This window comes from Danio rerio, chromosome 19 (assembly GCF_049306965.1).
Source record: "Danio rerio strain Tuebingen ecotype United States chromosome 19, GRCz12tu, whole genome shotgun sequence".
Classification (NCBI taxonomy): Eukaryota; Metazoa; Chordata; class Actinopteri; order Cypriniformes; family Danionidae; genus Danio; species Danio rerio.
In genome coordinates this window covers 47565001-47583717 of record NC_133194.1, presented here as the reverse complement: position 1 = coordinate 47583717, position 18717 = coordinate 47565001, and the positions used below count along the sequence as shown (strand labels likewise).

The window sequence follows — 18717 nt, the reverse complement described above, 5'->3', positions numbered from 1 at the left end:
CTGGAGCCAAGTTTTTAATTGCATCTCATTTAGACAGTGTGCTTTTGATATCAGTCAGTGTCATGTAGGGCTCGTGGAGTGCTAAAATGTTGGTGTTGTTACAGGTGTCTCGTATAATTCTGTATATCTCTTAGGGATGCAATGATTCACCTGGCTCACGATTTGATACAATACTAATCTCTAGGGTTGTTGCTATACTATTAATCTCACCATACTAAACCAGCTGAAGTATTACAATACCAAGTAGTATTGTGATACTGTAATTAATAACTCAAATTATAAAGAAAATTGTCAGAAATACTTTATTTTATGTTATAATAGCCCTACTTGAATTTAATTCATAATTCCCTCAAGGCCAAAAAGTATTAATTGCACCACACTTCACCTAAACTTTATCCATTCTTTTTGTTTATTTTGTAAATAACTGACAAAAAAATACATTAAGTGAAGATACAAATTATACTGAATGAAATTGGTTACAAGAAGAGTATTTTCCAAAAAAGTTAGGCTATATGAAATGGTCAAATATAGTTTCAATGTTTCCTGTTGCTTTAATCAGAATGAGAATCATTCATTAAAACCGTCGCCACCTACTGGAGATTTATGTGTCATGTTTATTTATTCAGGACAGACCCATAAAATCGATATCACACCCCTATACAGTACAGGCTTTTAGAAGCTATACAGAGGGATTTTAAGTGTCAGTAACACAATATTATCCGCTTTTTGTTTCACCAACAAAACTATATTTTAACCCAAAACAGAGCAGTTCTCAAATTAATCTCTTTCTGAATGAATCAATTGAACCACTTATGAGTCATTCCAAATGAGCCGTTTGAACAATTCAAGTCAATGAATCATTCATTAAAACTGTCGCCACCTACTGGAAGTTTATATGTCATGTTTATTTATTCAAGACAGACCCATAAAATCGATATCACACCCCTATACAACACAGGCTTTTAGGAGCTATACAGAGGGATTTTAAATGTCAGTAACACAATATTATCCGCTTTTTGTTTTTACAAACAAAACTATATTTTAACCCAAAACAGAGCAGTTCTCAAATTAATCTCTTTCTGAATGAATCAATTGAACCACTTATGAGTCATTCCAAATGAGCCGTTTGAACAATTCAAGTCAATGAATCACTCATTAAAACTGTCGCCACCTACTGGAGATTTATGTGTCATATTTATTTATTCAGGACAGACCCATAAAATCGATATCACACCCCTATACAGTACAGGCTTTTAGAAGCTATACAGAGGGATTTTAAGTGTCAGTAACACAATATTATTCGCTTTTTGTTTCACCAACAAAACTATATTTTAACCCAAAACAGAGCAGTTCTCAAATTAATCTCTTTCTGAATGAATCAATTGAACCACTTATGAGTCATTCCAAATGAGCCGTTTGAACAATTCAAGTCAATGAATCATTCATTAAAACTGTCGCCACCTACTGGAAGTTTATATGTCATGTTTATTTATTCAAGACAGACCCATAAAATCGATATCACACCCCTATACAACACAGGCTTTTAGGAGCTATACAGAGGGATTTTAAATGTCAGTAACACAATATTATCCGCTTTTTGTTTTTACAAACAAAACTATATTTTAACCCAAAACAGAGCAGTTCTCAAATTAATCTCTTTCTGAATGAATCAATTGAACCACTTATGAGTCATTCCAAATGAGCCGTTTGAACAATTCAAGTCAATGAATCATTCATTAAAACCGTCGCCACCTACTGGAAGTTTATGTCATGTTTATTTATTCAAGACAGACCCATAAAATCGATATCACACCCCTATACAACACAGGCTTTTAGGAGCTATACAGAGGGATTTTAAATGTCAGTAACACAATATTATCCGCTTTTTGTTTTTACAAACAAAACTATATTTTAACCCAAAACAGAGCAGTTCTCAAATTAATCTCTTTCTGAATGAATCAATTGAACCACTTATGAGTCATTCCAAATTAGCCGACCAATTCAAGTCTATGAATCACTCATGAAAACTGTCGCCACCTACTGGAGGTTTGTGTCATGTTCATTTATTCAAGACAGACCCATAAAATCGACATCATCAGAAGGATATTAGGGGTCAAAGGCCGCATATACGCATTTTGATGAGTCTTCTCATAAAGCTGAAATGAGCTTAAATTACACTTTCAGTTTTGATCGTACAGATAAGATCAAAACATCAATCGAATCTGTTAGGCGTCTAGTTTTTATTGTGTACACTCACAGTGACAACAAATGGGTGATGAGGATAATAAACAGTGTAGGCGTTTTCTCTTTTCTGTCACTGTGAACTGTTTTTAGAAATGCGTCAGTAAAATGCTAAATTAAACTAAATGAAATATGTAGGCTAATAGATGTCTTCAGTGGTGTGTGTACAACACCGTTTCCTTATCCACAGAAGTAAAGGAGTAAAGAGTAAAAGTAAGGAGAGAGTTAAGAGGCCGAATGGCGGAGGCTCGTTCTTTATCCTTGCGCTGCAGATAGTCTGTTTAACTGTTTTCTCCAGCCTTATCTCAGGAGGAAACGTAAGTATTTTACGTTTTGTCAGTTTAGTGGCTAATTCCTACAAATTCGTACAAGTTTAGTTGTACAAAAATGTCCGATTTTTAAAAAGAGGGCTTTTCACACAACCCCACCCCTAACCCCAACCATCATTGGGTAATAAGCAAATCGTACTAAATTAAACAAATTAGATCAGACAAATTCATACAAATTAGCCACTAAATCAAAAAGTTACGATTTTGCCGTTAGATTGCGTTGGCTAGTAAAGTTTTTTCCACTTACAAAGTCCGCCATGTCAATAGAAAGTGCACCATGGCGTGACCTAACTGACTCTTAATAGGGGCTTTAGGAGATGAGACTCTGATTAGTTTAATGCATGTTATGCTCAAAACACACCCAGAACTCATAACAAAAATATGCACAACCCTGTTACCAACTGTGTTTTTCCATCCTTAAAATAGAGAAAGTGGATTTGGACATGCCCTTAATGCTTTTATGCCATGAGCTTTAGACTTTGCGCCTAGATCGTTACAATAGAGCCCTTATAGAGCAGATAACCTGATGTCATTCTCTCCTCTTTACTATCTAGCAACAGTCACTACTCCATTAAGCACTCGTAAGATTTCCTATGATGCGAAGAAGTGGTTTCAGGCACACGGCGGCAGCATGTTAACACATTGTTTACAGCAATTTATTCAACATGGTCTCTTTGCGGCAAGCAACGAGATGTCAAAGAGGAATTTTGAAAGCGAGCTGGAGTGCCTGATTTGAATATGCATGCTATGCAGATGAGCCGGTCTTCTTCCAATGCTGATTGCTGCATAAACAAAGCACAGCGGACATCAGAGAGTGCCGATATATGATCGCAACAAGCTTTGCTGCCCTGCGTTTGCTCGGCTCATTCATCCGCGACTAGATCAACAGATAAACCTGCCTCATCACTTAATCATATCTGACATTAGTTTTGCCACGTATTAATCTGTCTCGTGTGTAATTAATTTGTTTTGCAAACGAGCGCTTGCTTGACCTTTTGTGTGATTTTTAGATTAGGCAACCACACTGCTTACAACCGTAAGAGTGTCCTGACATCTTTTTCACGTGGTTCTGGGTCACTGGCGTTCACTGATTGACTCTTATTGGATTAGCCAAAGCTTGGAGATGCTGGAAACTCCAACACCACAGGTAGTCTGCACTCCGGCGATGCGTAATTGATGTCTTTAATAAAGGATGAGCTTCGTTCTGTGATCGAGCAAGGAATTTTAGTGGAGTGTTGTCTGGAGTACCTCTAGTAAACTAAGTACAGATGTGCTGGAAATTAAAAATAGTTAATGCAGATATATTTATAGGGTCATTTATTGGCTAATTTGAACCTGTAATTTGGAAAAACAGGCATACTGCTTCTTTTTGAGGTTACATGTGAAATGGCTCGTTTTTATTCTTGCCTGTGCAAATGTGTAATTAGGAAATTACACAGACAGTTATTGTCGCGTTTCCCTGGAATTATTTGCAGCTAATTGTCAATTAATGATGTTGTAAATGGTGCGTGATATCTAGAAATGAGAGGCTTTTTTGCTGTTTTTAGCATTAAAATGAGAAGGTTTATTCTTGGTTTTAATGTAGACTAGAAACAGTTCTTTATTTAAATACATTTTGACTTATGTTGATTATGAAAATTGTATATATTATATTATATTATATTATATTATATTAAATTATATTATATTATATTATATTACATTATTTTATTTTATATTATATTATATTATTTAATATTATATTGTATTGTATTATATTATATTATTTTACATTATTTTATATTATATTATATTATATTATTTTACATTATATTATATTATTTAATATTATATTATATTGTATTATATTATATTGTTTTATATTATATTATATATTATATTTTATTATATTACATTATATTATATTATATTATATATTTCTAAACATAACTGTTTTAATAACTCATTTCCATTAACTTATGTATTTTATATTTGCCCTGATGACAGTAAATAACATTTAATTAGATATTTTTCAAGACAGTTCTATACAGATGGTTTGTTCTGTAGACTATTAAAAATATATAGCTTAAAGGGGCTAATAATTTTGACCTTAAAGTGTTTTTTTTAATGTAAACTGCTTTTATTCTAGCCAGAATAAAACAAATAAGACTTTCTCCTGAAGAAAACATATTATCAGACATACTGTGAAAATGCCCTTGCTCTGTTAAACATCATTTGGGAAATATTTAAAAAGGGAAAAAAGGAAAGGGGTGCTAATAATTCTGACATGTACATGTAATTCTGACTGTTCATACTGTATTTTAGAATTCAGATCTTCAGTCTAAGACTTTTGCACCTCTGATAGCCTGCAGTTTCTCATCTCCTTTGAGCTGTTCAACCATCAAAGGAATTAAGGTGTCTTCAGCTGGCTTTGCAGTCTACTTCAGGTTTAAGTTCCTTCGAGCTTCACTGATACCTGGATGGTCATTTCTCTGGATCCATCACTCACTGGGCTCTTTAGGAGAGCTGAAGTCTGGTGCTTGGCTTCTGATTCTGCTCTGACAGCTTCAGTTCAGCTGGACTACAGAGATCTGTCCAGGCTGTCAGGGTTTCAGAGAGCACACTCCAGCCCAAACACTCACAATACAACCACACTGATTAGATGCAGCTCTGTTGTTAGAGCAGAAACCATTGAAGCCAAAACACGACAGAAAAGCTGCCATAAATGTGTTTTACCTGCTTTCCCTTAAGGCAAGACACTGATGACAAATCAAGGGAAAGGAATTGCATTTCAATTTCCCCAGTTGATTGATCACATTAGGAATATGTTTTATAAAGTTGGCAGATTTACATATGCAAATGAGGTGTTATTTAATTAAATATGCAATCGTTTGCATACATTTCTAGGACAAAAAGTCAGGTTTATTTTTAAGGCATATTTACTCTGCAAACAGATTGAGGAAAAAAAATAAAATAAATAAATAAATATATATATATATATATATATATATATATATATATATATATATATATATATATATATATATACACATATATGGTTATATTATTTAGTAAAATAAAATGTAAATAATCAGGCAAATTATGTATGAACTTTTATACCTTTGTAAAAAAAAAAAACTTAATACAGGTAAGAGCTACAGTCAAAATTATGCACCAATAATGCACCCCCTTTTTCAAATATTTCCCAAATGATGTTAAACAGAGCAAGGATTGATCACATCAAGAATATGATTTTTAAAGTTGCCAAATTTGCATATGCAAATGAGGTGTTATTTAATTAAATATGTATTATTTGCATACATTTCATAGGCAAACAATATTAAATATATAAAAGAATATTTGGCTTTTACACTGCAAACTGATTTTTTTTTTTTTTTGTAAAATAAATGTAATTAATCAGGGAAATTATCCATGAGCATATACCTTTTGTAAAAACCCTTTAGAATACAGGTTGGAACTACAGTTAAGTCAAAAATATTCATCCTCCTGTGATTTTATTTATTTATTTATTTATTTATTTATTTTATTTTATTTTATTTTATTTTATTTTATTTTATTTTTATTAAATATTTCACAAATTATCTTTAACAGAGCAAAGATTGATCACAATAAAACCCTTTTTTCTAAACTTGGCTGATTTAAATATGCAAATTAGTTGTTATTTAATAATAAAAAAAATTCAGAATACAGATATGGAACTAGAGTTGAAGTCAAAATTATTAGTCCCTCTGTGAATATATTTTTGTAAGTTTTTCAAATATTTCTCAAATGATGTTTAAAAGCGCAAATATCGATCACAATAATAATACATGTTCTAAAGTTGGCAAATTTGCATATGCAAATGAAGTGTTTTTTTTTCTTTTGCCATTTAGACTCAAACAGACAGTGCAAACGCTGACACTGATATGATGCGATTAAAAAAAACGCAGAAAACATATATATATTTTTTTCTTAAGACTAAAGTATCAGTCAGCAAAATCTCAAAACCAACAGGTGTCTGAAAAAAAAAACAGTTTTTGCCTGCAGCGTCTCGCTTAGAAGTTTTCTCCACTAGTATCTGCCAAAGTGCAATATCAAGTGCTACATCTCAAGGCGTAAAGTCCAAAAAGTCGGTGCCCAACAAATGACTGCTGTCCGGAAATAGATCTCTCATTCAAATCAAGGCCTGAAACGTCTGGCTTCAGCCCGGGACAGAAGAAGAATGAGCCATTTCTCACTGGGGAGACAGTGGGATTAACTCACGACAACCGCTCATTACATCCCATCACAATTTATCCTCTGGTTTTATTGGAGATGATTGGATTAGATCACTTTTGTCCTCCTCCATCACTCACGGGATGGCGATGTATTGACCATGTTTAAAAGGGCAAGGCAACCTCGCGTCCTGTTTACTGCTCAGCGAGAGTCCAGCGCACTGGATAATTCAATGTCTTTTTCATTCTGTGGTCTGTGCTGGCGAGCATATGAGATAACCGCAGGTTTATTTATCTGCAGCGCAGGTTATTTGAGCAACGGAAGATTGTGTTTGCAGGACGAAGGCTAGTTTGCCTTAACATGATGATGCTGTTTGTTGAATATCGTACAGTGCCCTGACGGATGACAGTGAGAATAGTAGAAAAACACAGACTTTAAGATGCGAGTGGTTGTTTAGCTTGCTCTGAAACTGCACATTTCCTGTTATGTGAACTGTGTAGTATGTCTACATTTATAGTATTTGACAAATGTAACCTAATGGCCTACTGCTTCTGCTGAGATTTTAAAGTGTGCGTTTAGTGGATGCTTGACTATCCCACAAGGCCACTGGAGAACTTATTTTAAAGGAAGTAAAGAGGTATTGGAAGTGAAGCAATGTCTAGTGAAAACAACAATACCAAAAAAAAGAGTTTTTTTGTGTGCATATTGCAGGAGTCTCCCGTATTTCAGACCCATCTCCCGTTTTGTCATTTCTCCATTTCTCTCGGAAAACTAAAGGAATTTCACCCACTTCCCCAGGGGCCTCATGCACAGGCCCGGATTGGCTAATCGGGAGGACCGGGAGAATTCCGGTGGGCCGGTCCGTTTTTGGCCGCGAGGGCCGGTGTCCGTAGCTCCAGAATCTTTTGCTCTCAGCAGTCACACTTTTTAAATTTATTTATTTACTTGACCACAGCCTTTTTATTCATTATTTTACCGCAAGTCTTCACTTTTCATCTATTTTAATGATTATAAAACTCAGTTGTGTCTCCATTCTGAACACAGTTATTGTGGTCCAGCGGTTAGCATGTTAGGTTAAGATGCCGCGGACTCGGGTTCGATCCTCATTAGAGTAACTTATTGTTTTCGTTTTTATAGTTAAGACATATAATACTGTTAGGGTTGTTGAACATTTGAAGTTCTAAAGCAGCTGTTTTTTAAAAAAAAAAGACGTGATAGTGTAATTAGAAACTGATTTGGAAATGACCTTATTTTAATATAGTCAGTCGTGAACTGAGGTGGGCCGGTCTAGGGCTTGAAACTCCAGGGCTGAAAAGGTGTCTCACTCCGGCCCTGCTCATGCATGAAGACTTGCGTTGAAATCATACTAAAACATTGCGTACGCAATTCAGATGTAACACTATCTGGTTCAATCATCTGGTAATATTATATTCATACCGCGGTATGTATCACAACAAAACTAAATATTGCGATGTCAGATTTTTCCAATAGCGTGCCCTAAAGTACGCTATTGAAGTCTTGCAAAAGAACTGGTTATACACAATTTATTTTTTCTAATCTATTTCCGCAGAACCTCCTATACATTTACTTTCACAAGGCTGTACATGATCTGCTTTCTTGTTTTAATTTTTTTCCACATTTCGGCTTGCTTAATAACCACATATAAATCCAAAATTAGAGCATGAAATTTAAACAGTGGTTTCAGGATCTGTCTAGCCCAGCTCTCTCTCTGTCTCTCACACACACACACACGCACACACACACACAGACTGTGTTTTGAATGCCAGCGCTGGACCCCTCCAGCTCCCTCTGTGTCTGGATGAGAGGCAGGATAATTAACAGTGCCCTTTTAATTCTGTGAACATGTAAGGCAACCTGGCATATAAGGGCTACAAATACAGTTACCTAACCATGATGAAAAATGATACAGACTATCAGGCCAGCGGAAAAAAAAACGAAAACGAAAAGATGAGCAAGCTTGTCTGCCTTCTATTGTCCATGTACTTAAATGTTGCCCTGCTCCATTAGACCCTTTAAACTGTCTATATTAAATGCAAGTCAGCAGCTACCAGCACTCAGACACACTGTGTGATTTTGACCACTAGAGGGCGCATATTCACAACAAACAAAGGTGTAGTTTGATGATGGCATGACTGAGTGTGGAATCATGGAAGTTGTTGTCATCATCCGACAATACTAAAATATTCAACATTTATTTGAAAAGTATTTTTTAAGATATTTTGATTGAAATATCTTGCTTATGCATTTAAGTAAAAAACTAAATATATACAGACAGCAGTAAATTAGTTCATGTGGCACCTCATGACACATTGAAATCTTATAAAGCAAAGTGAACCTTGCAAAGGTAGTATTGAGCTGTGTTATAGGAATGACCAAGGGCTATCGTTTCAGTGAAATATACTCTCCTGGCCACTTTATTAGGTACACCCTACTAGTACTGGGTACAGTAATTTTCATCACTAGAGGGCGCATATTCGCAACAAACAAAGGCGTAGTTTGATGATGGCATGAGTAAGTGTGGAATCATGGGAGTTGTGGTCTTCATTATATTCTTCTGGATTCCTGCAGATATCATATTGATAGATGAGCTATACAAGTATTCAACACTTACTATTGTAGTACACTAAATTAGCAGTTTTCCATATTGTGTGAATCATGCTTTAATTAAAATTTTTCCTCATTTATTGACGCATTTGAATGGTATTAATGGACCTTGATCTTTCTTCCAACAACCTTTAACTTTGTAAAGCTCGAAAAAGTGACTTTTATGAACTTTTTAATAGTTTAAAATGATATAAAATCTGGATTGGTGTTGTATAATACCCTACAAGACCTTGTAATAAACATGTACTGTTATTTTTCAGACTTATTTCTTACACATTATATTATTTCAAGCTACTAAAATGCCAATAAAAGTCTCCTTGTTAAACTGTAGACTGTTGAAATTTCAACATTAAAAGTCGTCACAGCAGAGATCAACATCCCATAATGCAATTCACAACTAGAAATAAACCGATAAACACGTATAAGATGGAAACTTTGAATTAACAGATATTTTTACAGTGTATGACGCAGAATTAAAGCTGTGAAGTGAAACAAGACAAGGTTTTGTTTTATTTTGAAGTAAATATACATGATCAGAAGCATATAAAGGCTGTTATATACTGTAGCTTCTTAACATGATCTTGATATGAAGAGATTACTCATTTCAATTCGTCATGACATTGTCATTGAAAAGCCCTTCCTCCTGTAATCGACTGGCACACAAAGGTGCTTTTCATATAATTTGAGCTTTTCTTCATTTCTTGCCAAAAGCTTAAATAACAACACGAGAGTGGATGGGTGGGGTGGGGTGAGGGGGGGGGGACTAAAGTGAATTGAACATCAATTGAAAGTAATGTTATGCATTCCACGTTCCAATCAATTTTGCTGGCACACTAACCGACGTTCACTTCTGGGAAATCTGGAGCGGCTGGACGGAAGCAGCATTCAGAGCAGAAGAGCCTTCACTGTGACCTTGAGCACTGTGTGGACTTCAACACACACACACACACACATAGGTAAACACGCATATTCTCACACATTCATACATACACACACTTATACGTTTAATTATATGTACTTGCATATCGTTGATGTTAAAATAATTAGCCCCCATTTTAAAAACATATTTTAAGTCTCTGATGTCTCTAGAGTGTGTGTGAAGTTTCAGCTCAAATACCACACTAATAATGTTTTATATCTCTTTGAAACCCCTTTTTTTGCCCCTTTTTTAATCTTTTTGGTGACTGTCACTTTAAATTCAAATGAGATTGTGCTCTTTTCAAAAGAGGGCGGAGCTACAAATGCCTGTGTCAGCATTGCAGCAGATTCTAAACTTCAAAAGTGGACGACTGCTTCTCAGGGCTGTTTATGGTAATGAGGCAGAGATCATCACAAGTAGGCGGAGCTTTCCCCCTCTGAAGACACAAAGAGAGAATGTCAATCAAAGTGGGGTTATAAAAAAATTAATTCATATATTTTACCATTAGAGGCTGACTATTCACACTGTCACCACACAACTGTGTTTAAACAAAATAAAGGCAGACAAAATCAATTAGTTATTAATAATTAGGTATCAAATATTAGTTATTAGAAATGAGTTATTAAAACTATTATTATTTTTATTATTTTTATTTTTTTAAATATGTTAAAATCTTCTTTGTTAAGCAACAATTGGGCAATATATTTATAGGGCTTATCATTTTGACTTAGCTGTATGTACTGAAGAAACTTAAACTTACCTTTTTTTAAAATACATCATTCTGTGTGATTTATAAGCATGTTTACCCATAGGGACCCCACAGTGATACAAGTCCCCATGAGTCAGGTTTACAAAATGGGCTCTTTGTGAAAACGCACCCCTATATACATTTCTGGAGATCACTAATTATGTAGCCAGAGGTACGTATGGCTGCATTTTGTCTTTTAAAACGAATGCGATGGTGCCTTATGACCCATTCCTTTTTTGTGTGTACATCGGCAGATTTGAGACATAAAGAAGAGTTGACTACGACAATGGGCTTAGACTCCGGCGAAGAATGGTTCCAGATAGCAGCAACAAAAGCCCAAAAATACAATAAACAAGTAAATAACAGGGTGAGAATGTAGTAAAATCTGAAAACGTGGAAAAAATCAGGCACCGCGGGGGCTTTTCTTTTTCTGGATGCTTTTGAAAACACTATCGAGTGGGTTTAAGGAAGGAGGTGGCTGCTGGTCAATCAGGGCTTTTGAAAACACTATCGGTTGGGTTTAGGAAAGGTGGTGTGCACTGGACAATGGGTTCTTTTGAAAGCACTATCGGTTGGGTTTAAGGAAGGAGGTGGGCGCTGGTCAATCGGTGCTTTTGAAAACACTATCGGTTGGGTTTAAGGAAGGAGGTGGGCGCTGGTCAATCGGTGCTTTTGAAAACACTATCGGTTGGGTTTAAGGAAGGAGGTGGGTGCTGGTCAATCTGTGCTTTTGTAAAAACACTATCGGTTGGGTTTAAGTAAGGAGGTGGGTGCTGGTCAATCGGGGCTTTTGAAAACACTATCGGTTGGGTTTAAGTAAGGAGGTGGGTGCTGGTCAATCGGTGCTTTTGAAAACACTATCGGTTGGGTTTAAGGAAGGAGGTGGGTGCTGGTCAATCTGTGCTTTTGTAAAAACACTATCGGTTGGGTTTAAGTAAGGAGGTGGGTGCTGGTCAATCGGGGCTTTTGAAAACACTATCGGTTGGGTTTAAGTAAGGAGGTGGGTGCTGGTCAATCGGGGCTTTTGAAAACACTATCGGTTGGGTTTAAGTAAGGAGGTGGGTGCTGGTCAATCGGTGCTTTTGAAAACACTATCGGTTGGGTTTAAGGAAGGAGGTGGGTGCTGGTCAATCTGTGCTTTTGTAAAAACACTATCGGTTGGGTTTAAGTAAGGAGGTGGGTGCTGGTCAATCGGGGCTTTTGAAAACACTATCGGTTGGGTTTAAGTAAGGAGGTGGGTGCTGGTCAATCGGGGCTTTTGAAAATACTATCGGTTGGTTTTAAGGAAGGAGGTGGGTGCTGGTAAATCGATGCTTTTGAAAACACTATCGGTTCGGTCTAAGGAAGGTGGTGTGGGGTGGTAAATTGGTGCTTTTGAAAACACTATCGGTTGGGTTTAAGGAAGGAGGTGGGCGCTGGTCAATCGGTGCTTTTGAAAACACTATCGGTTGGGTTTAAGTAAGGAGGTGGGTGCTGGTCAATCGGGGCTTTTGAAAATACTATCGGTTGGGTTTAAGGAAGGAGGTGGGTGATGGTAAATCGGTGCTTTTGAAAACACTATCGGTTCGGTCTAAGGAAGGTGGTGTGGGGTGGTCAATCGGTGCTTTTGAAAACAATATCGGTTGGGTTTAAGGAAGGAGGTGGGCGCTGGTCAATCGGTGCTTTTGAAAACACTATCGGTTGGGTTTAAGTAAGGAGGTGGGTGCTGGTCAATCGGGGCTTTTGAAAATACTATCGGTTGGGTTTAAGGAAGGAGGTGGGTGATGGTAAATCGGTGCTTTTGAAAACACTATCGGTTCGGTCTAAGGAAGGTGGTGTGGGGTGGTCAATCGGTGCTTTTGAAAACAATATCGGTTGGGTTTAAGGAAGGAGGTGGGCGCTGGTAAATCGGTGCTTTTGAAAACACTATCGGTTGGGTTTAAGGAAGGTGGTGGGGGGTGGTCAATCGGTGCTTTTGAAAACGCTATTGGTTTGGTTTAAGGAAGGCTGTGGGAAGGAGGAGGGTGGGTCAGTTGATCAGTCAGTCAGTCTACAGCAGCCTCTGGTGAATTTATATGAGGACAGCAGGCGCAAATGGCACTCGTGAGAGAAATTTAAGATCTGAAAAAGCATAACAAAAGCGAAAACAAAAACTGCAAAAAAAACACGTAGCTCCTGGGACAAATTTGGCGCTCTCTAGAAATGTATATAGGGGTACGTAATAAGACTGAACCTGGGTTGCAGGTTTAAGTCAACACTGGGGTATAAAAAGAAGCACACACACACATTTCACACATCACTCCAGTACACAGTGTCACGATTATTAATCACATTTCGTATTTTTATTTTTTTTATTAAAATGTTGTTATATTTTAAATGATTACATTTAATGTTAATAAAATATGGGTAAAACCTAATGGCAAGATATAAAGATTTCAAATGACAATTAGACAAGTGGCTCAGTGGTAAGCACTGTGACCTTATAGCAAGAAGGTTGCTGGTTCAAATCCCGGCTACACCAGTTGACATTTCTGCATCTTCTCCTCATGTTGGTGTGGGTTTCTCCAGGTGCTCCTTGGTTTCCCCCACAGTCCAAACACATGCGCTGTAGGGGAATAAAAAAAACTAAATGGTCCATAGTGTATGAGTGTGTGTGTGAATGAGTGTGTATGAGTGTTTTCCAAAACTGGGTTACGTCTCGAAGGGCATCCGCTTTGTAAAACATATGCTGGAATAGTTGGCGGTTCATTCTACTGAGGCAACCTTAGAAATAGAGACTAAGCCAAAGGAAAATGAATGAATGAATAAATCACAATTCATTTAAGTGTTTTGGGGTCAAACTTTAGTTCTATATACTTGTTTAGTTTCTTAATAAATCATTATAATTAAACGTCAGTCGCTTTGATGCTTGAAAACCCCCTTTTTTACTTTTTACATACTGTTCCTTTAAATTATTTTTAAAATACAAAATGTAAAGTTTTATAACATTAAAGAATGAACTGAATCACACAGACGCGCGCACACACACACACACACACACACACACATTGTCCTTCGAACCACTTGAGCATTACAAAACACAAGTCAGGGTCTCTCCAGAAAGCCCTCGCTCTGCTCTTTAGAAGCCATTAAAGTTGTCCTTCTGTGGAGCTCAGAGTTCAGCGCGGTTCAGCGTCAGGACATTTATCAGCGGCTCCGCAGACCTCGAGCAGCCCAAAGTGAAGGTGGCAGGACACCAGAGGCTGCGGGCGCTGCCAACAGAGAGATAAGACGCTTGGACAGCAGCGTCTGGCAGGAGCCGCAGCGTTCTGGAGCCTCACAGTCCTTCAGAAAGACCCGCTCCTGCCAATTCCTCCGTGTAGTCAGGTGGGATCCGTGTTAATCCGGCTAGTGATCCACTCGCTCTGCACTCGCACCCCTATGGAGGGTTTTAGCGGATGCAGGTGCATTTGTAACAATTAGTGTGATGCTGCTGGCTCTATGAAAGCGGCCTCGTGCTCAAAACTGCACTGTGTGCTTTATTTATGGCTCTTTTAAAGGTCTCCTGAAATTAAAATACATTTTTACATTTTCTTTTAGTTTAAAGGATATCTATTTGCTAGTGTGCTCCAAAATTTGCGTTTAGAAACATGTAAAGCTTGTTGTTTGTCACTTTTGCCTAAATCGGTTAACATTTTATTTCATGTCACCTCATGCTTTAATTTCTCATCAATTCTTTTGACCAATCAAATGCTCTCTTAAATGGGAAGAAGCTACTCTTCTGTCCTCATGTCATGTTTAACTTAAGATTACATCAAACATTGAATAAAACAAATGCACATTTCAAAGCACTTCACGGGACCTTTAACCCTTAAACAGGCATCATAACTATCTGATTGCCCTTTTATCCATATTGTTATCATTGTTTTCTGTAATTGCGTTTTTTTTGTAATCTTTTGTAAAATTCAAGGAGTGCATCTTAAAGGGTTAAAGACAGAGAACTTTTAAAAACAGTTCTTTATTAACCAAATTACTTATTATTATTATTATTATTATTATTATTATTATTATTATTATTATTTCTAATAGTAAATTATCCTTAAGCATAATATTTTATTAAATAATAACTATGTTTCTTGCATCCAATATGTATGTAATGTATGTTTATTTCATGTATTATTTTATTATTATTATTATTATTATTATTATTATTATTATTGCTATTAGTAGTAGTAATAGTAGTAGTAGTAGTAGTAGTAGTAGTATTGTTGTTCTTCTTCTTCTTCTTATTATTATTATTATTGTTGTTGTTGTTGTTGTTGTTATTGCTATATTATTACTATTATTATTATTATTATTATTATTATTATTATTAATGAATAATTCTAAAAAGTATTATTATTAATATTATTATTGTTTTATTATTATTATTATTATTATTATTATTATTTCTTATAATTAATTATTTTTAAACATAATTTATCAAATATTGACTGCATGGTAACTTGCATTGAATATTTATGTATTGTATATTTATTCCATGTAATATTACTATTATTATTATTATTAATATTATTATTATTTTTTAATTATTATTATTCTTTCCGATACATTTTTAAATTTAATAATTTATCAAATAATATTACCTACAGGTTTTCTTGTATCAAACATTTATGTATGTTTATTTCATTTATTATTGTTGTTGTTGTTGTTGTTGTTGATTTTTAAATATATATATATATATATATATATATATATATATATATATATATATATATATATATATATATATATATATATATATTATTTATAAATATATATATATTATTATTTATAAATATATATATATTATTTATAAATATGATTAAGTATACATTTTAACTTCACGTTTATTTATTATGATTTGGAAGATTAATGCAAGTACTTATTAATGCTATAAATGTAGTTCTTAGATTGCATTTTTTAATAGTAGTAGTAATAATTAGTAGTAGTAGTAGTAGTAGTATTCTTGCATTCAGAATATCTCAACATTACATATCATTTGAGCATTTTTTTTATTTTCATGATTACACTTAGTCCTGCAGTAATAATATTTTTAACTGCACAGCTAATCTCTATTTGCTGATATCACTCATAGTCCTCTTGCCATATAACATACTCAGACGATTTTGCCTTAGAGAGTGACTTTATTTCCATATGTGCTGCATGGCCATGAGCAGAAATCTGTTCAGAATCTTCAGCACAAATCAGCACACTGAGTCTCTCTCTACCCGAAGGCAGCTGTGTGGGACTTAGTCGCTCAGACTCAGGCATCAGCTTCATTCAGAGCTGTGCGACTGAGCCAAAATGGCTGCTAGTCAGGAACAGCCAGCATAAAACTGATGGGACATCACGTAGCTTTCATTTGTGTCCAGTATGAAGTGTGTTTGATTGGTTTTCTGCACCTCACGTCTCTAGAAGAACACTTTTCAGTCTCCAGAGAGTGTTTAATAATTCATCAACATCAAAAGTCAAAGCTATTTATTGAGTTAAACTAATAAAGCTATAATTTTTAAGTAATGTCAAACTTTAACTGATCATCATGCTTCCCCAGTTGATTGATTACATTGAAAATTGCAGAAAAAAAAATACAAAATCTAAATTGTCATGTTTAATTATGCAAATAAGGCAGTGGATAATTAAATATGCAGTGATTTGCATATTCTTCTAGCACACGAATTCTGGATGAAGTCAGGTGCAACACTCCTATGTATTTATTGGAGACTTTAGAGGGGTTTTGGGGATCTCTCCTTTTATTATGCCATAAATTTGCTGAAAGTACTGAGAAGCCACAGGATTTGTGAAATAAAATCTTGTTTATGATTAGGTAAATTATGTAAAATCCTTCAGAATAGAGATTGAATAAAGCTGCAGTTTGGTGTATGTTAGTGTGTATGCGACTGAAGAGGAGATTTGTGGCGGTAGGAAAACTCATTTTGAGAAAACAGACTATTAGTAATAAAATATGTATATTATATATCACAGCAAAATGTGATACTGTTATATGCCTAGCAAGTAGGGCTGCACGATACTGGGAAAAGATGCGATAATGTATTAATTTCAACATTTCCTCAAAAAAAAAAAAAGCTATTTTATAAGCATTTATTTATTTATTTATTTATTTATTTATTTATTTATTTATTTATTTATTTATTTATTTAATGATTAAACTAAAATAAACAAATAATCATATATATTTTTTCTGATCTAATAGATTTTCTGATCTAAAAAAACTGTCAAAATGCAAACATTTAGACTCTATGAATGAATGAAAAGTGACAGATATTCTGACTTTTATTGGCTGTTAATATTTTATTTGACTCCCATTATTAGTATTTATTTTCAGCTCTAGGTTCACCTTCTAGCCAGTAGCAGAAAAGCACCTGCTGGTTAGGCATGTTTGAAGATAGTAAAGCCCCATCTGATGGTCAAATTTGGATTAACCATCAGTCCCGATAGCCTCGGTGTAAGTAAACCAACATATTTTTTGGCAATCCTGAGTTTGTATTATCAATTATTGTATTGGATTTATATTATCAATAAGATATGAACGCATATGTTTTTAGTTAATTATATCTTAATAAACTTAAGTCAATCATGTTCCAACTTAATTTTATGAGCAGTTTTAAGTCACTTTAATTTAATATACAGTTGAAGTCAGAATTATTAGCCCTGAATTATTAGCGCCCCTGTTTATTTTTTCCCCAATTTTTGTTCAATAGAAAGCAGATTTTTTTTTCAGCACATTTGTAAGCATAATAGTTTTAATAACTCATTTCTAATAACTGATTTATTTTCTCTTTGTCATGATGACAGTAAATAATATTTGACTAGATATTTTTCAAGGCACTTCTACAGCTTAAAGTGACATTTAAAGGCTTAACTAGGTTAATTAGGGTAACTAGGCAGGTTAGGGGAATTAGGCAAGTTATTGTATAACGATGATTTAATTTGTGGACTATCGAAATAAAATTGCTTAAAGGGGCTAATAATTTTGTCCTTAATGTTTTTTATTTATTTATTTTTTATTAAAAATAGCTTTTATTCTTGCTGAAATAAAACAAATAAGACTTTCTCCTGAAGAAAAAAATATATTATCAGACATACTGTGAAAATTTCCTTTCTTTGTTAAACATCATTTGCAAAATATAAAATAAAAATAATAGGGGGGCTCATAATTCTGACTTCAACTGTAAGTTTTCATGACTCATAAGGCAGACTCCCTAGTTTTTCACGGTTTAGCAAATTTTTATTAATTTATTTTTTCACGGTCCATTTCCCACTAACATTTAAGCACTGTTGAGTGCGTTCTTAGGGTGCTTTCACACCTACACTTTTGTTTCGGAACGTGTCTCGTTTGCCCAGTTAGCGCGGCTCATTTGGCATATGTGAACAGGGCAATCGCGCTCTGTTCTGCGCCAAAGTAATCGCTCCGAGATCGCTTGAATGAGGTGGTCTCGGCTCGATTAAAACAAACCCTGGAGCGGTTCGATTGCAGTGAGAAAGTGATCCGATCCGAGCGCGGTTATATCACAGTGTTTTATGGATATCTAATAGACATACAGCTATATGAAGAGAGAATTATGAGTATGGCAGGAAGTTTCACGAGTCTCCGGATGCCCGCAAACGAGTGATGATCTCCCGGTAATCTTGCGTCTCCCTCC

At 35.1% G+C, this 18717-nt stretch overlaps 1 protein-coding gene across 9 annotated transcripts in view; it reads left to right on the top strand.

Moving 5' to 3' along the window:
* csmd3b (CUB and Sushi multiple domains 3b) overlaps positions 1 to 18717 on the top strand; it is a 990558-nt gene that overhangs the window by 367313 nt on the left and 604528 nt on the right. The gene's annotated exons all lie outside the window — the stretch shown is intronic.